The following is a 2,890-nucleotide window of genomic DNA, read 5'->3' on the forward strand; positions in this document are numbered from 1 at the left end:
GGTTCACAGAACGTGGTTTCCTCTCGCCACCAAAGTACCTCACTTCCTATCCCAGCCCCGACCAGCAGTGACACAACTGCTGGGCCGCCGTCCGGTAGTAAAGAGGGGGGTGGCTTCTCCTGCTCCTACCCAGGGGTTTCACCACAACTCTGGTTGGAGGACCAAGGTCAAAAGTGTGGAAGCGTGGCCACAAGAGGACACCGTGAAGGCTGGCCGCGTGAATCCTGAATACGGCCTCCGGATCCAAGCCAACACAGACACACACACACACACACACACACACACACACCCCACAAGCTCCAGGCCAGAGAGCCCCGTTCTGACAGAGTGGAGGAGTGCCAGGTTCAGGCAGACAAACGAGGCTTGGTGGCAGGCTTTCCGCAAATGCATCTCCGGGGGCCCTGGCACTAAGAGGGGCAGTGAGGCTGGAAGAGTGACGAAGCGAAGGTATCAAGGGAAACACGCTGCAGGACCCGGTGGAACCAACCAGCCTGTCCTCCTTACGGGGTGTGCGTTGGTCCATTCTGCTCTGCAAGGCCTAGCTAGGGAATCAGAATGAGAAGAGAGGGAGCGTCGGCTGTCACAGCAAGGCCACGACCCAGCCCTGCGGAGGAATTCAGGTCACCAGGCTCAAAGACGTAGGGTGGAGAGGGGCACCGGGGAGGGGGCTGAAAAGAACGGGATCTCCCAGACACGGGACGGCAATCTCTGGGCTGACTCCAACGAGCTCCTATCTCAACTGCCACACCGGCCTCTCGTGGGATGACAAAGGCAGGCCCAATGCAGAGCCTCCAAGAACCTTAGGAATGGGAAATGGCCACAGTCAGCATCTCCAAGTGGAGACGGAAGCACTCTGGTGGTCTAGGGCACATTTTTTCTTAAACGGCAGGAGAGTAAATATTTCAGGCTTCCGATCAGGGTCTTTGTCGCAGACACTGAGCTATACCTACGCAGCCGGCAGGCAGCCATAGTTCATACAGAGACAAAGAGCAAGGGTTCCAATAAATCTTTATTTACAAAAGAGGGGTCTGACCCGGGGTTGTAGTCTGCCAACACTTGGTCACTGGGAAAACCTACTCTTCTGGCATTTCCACACTCCCGCGAGGAACAGGGGCCACATGCCCTCAGAAGGGCTCCCACCTGTTCGGGAGACAGGGGCCTACCCTGGAGACCAGGCCTCCATCCTGCTACTCCTTCCCACAAAGCATGAAAGAAATCTGGGTGGCTTGTTCCAAAAGCCTGGCCCGTAGCAGAAGCCTGGACAGAGGTGGAAAAAAGCTTTGGATGTCAAATCTGAAGGCTTCGGAGGTGGAAGAAACCAGACCTCTTAGACTAGGTTCTAAGGCCTAGAAAAGGGGAGTACCTCACCCAAGATCACACAGCTGGCAAAGCCTCCTGACACCCTCTGTCTGGTACCCTAGTACCTCTAGAGTGATGACCGGGAAAGCCGGAACAGCCTTCCTGGGGGAGGCTAAGGACCTACGGCTCACCTGTCTACAGGCACATCTTGGGGCCCCTCAGTAATCTCTAAGTGGCTGGTACAGCAAAGGGCCAGGAGAAAGCTTGGAGAAGTAAGTGCACAGGGCTACCTTTCCGGGACACGTCCTCCTGGACACAGTTACTAGGGAGAAGGAAACTTAAACAGAAACCTGAACTTGAAAAATGGGTGTGGTTTGGTAGCACACATGGGTGTTCGTTAGCAGAAACGGGTCCAGCAGTCTGGGCGAGCACTGGGATCCTAAACAAATACGTGACATACAGCCTCACCCAATCTAGGCTGATGCCTTGGGCCCCGGGCTCGCTCTCTTTCTCTGGATACGTTCTTAGCAACCCAGCACCTTCAAGACTTTGTAACACAATTTCCTACAAGTTTCTTCCCAGGATTGACTTCCACTGCAAACTTTATATGCCTGACCATCAACATTTCTATCTGGACACCCTGCCATGGTCTTGAAGACAGGAAGTCTGAAGTCAAATCAAACATGATGCCCCTGAAGAAGTCTGAATCCTGATTTTTCTGTCAATCACTCAGACCCAAAATCTTAGCACCGTCTCTTGCCCATGTCCTATCCATAAGCCAAAATGGCTCTCTGAGCTACTCTTCCTCTGCATTCCCACAGGCTCCACCCTAAACCCATCATCTCCAGTCTGGAATACCGCCAGTCTCCCACCTGCGGCCCCAGATTCCAGGCTTGTAACAAAGCCAGGCTGATCCTCCCCTGTACACCTACCTTCCTCCCATCTATTACGATCTCTTCAAGGTCAAGGCCCGGTCCGGTCTTCCCAGCTCCCAGAACCTTACTTAACATGGCTGGTACCCAATATCTGCTGAATGGATGAATGCTTGCTTTTATGGGGAGCCAGGACCCCAAAGGAAACCTTGAGGACTGCCTATTCCCCACTATGGGGAAGCCTACGCTGCCCGGCTCTGCAGGCCCTCACCCACCCTTCCCACCCCCAGCTCCTACCACCCCAGAAACAAGCGCCATCTAGCTAATCAACGCCTGACCCTCCTCGTGCGCCAGTCATTCCCTGCATCGACATCTCTGCCCACGCTCTGCTCGCCCTGCCCTGCGATGACGTCCGTGCCCTTCCCCCTCCATCCACTCCAAGTCCTGCGCAACTGCCGAGCTCTGGGGGAGATGAGGGAGACAGGAAGGGGCGAGATGATTAAAAAATGGGGGAACGGGGCACCTGATGGGGATACACTGGGATCTCTGATCCCTGGAGCCATCAACCTCCCAATGGGTCGCAGGCGATTAGAGAAGGAAGAGGCGGGAGGAGGAGCCAGATTTTTCCACTGAACGAAAGGCATGATTTTCATCACTGCTTCTGTTGCCCTGGTAACCAGGGACAGCCCAGTGGAGAGTACAGTAAAAGAACACCATGT

General features: G+C 54.7%; 1 long non-coding RNA gene across 1 annotated transcript; it reads right to left on the bottom strand.

The window, feature by feature from the left end:
* Nucleotides 1–991: 991 nt before the first annotated feature.
* On the bottom strand, nucleotides 992–2,451 carry LOC125755391 (uncharacterized). Its single transcript, XR_007411784.1, has 2 exons — nucleotides 2,232–2,451; nucleotides 992–1,257 (listed from the first exon to the last, which is right to left on the bottom strand). It is a non-coding gene; the product is annotated as an uncharacterized LOC125755391 (long non-coding RNA).
* Nucleotides 2,452–2,890: the final 439 nt, after the last annotated feature.

This window comes from Canis lupus, chromosome 7, assembly GCF_003254725.2.
Source record: "Canis lupus dingo isolate Sandy chromosome 7, ASM325472v2, whole genome shotgun sequence".
Lineage (NCBI taxonomy): Eukaryota > Metazoa > Chordata > Mammalia > Carnivora > Canidae > Canis > Canis lupus.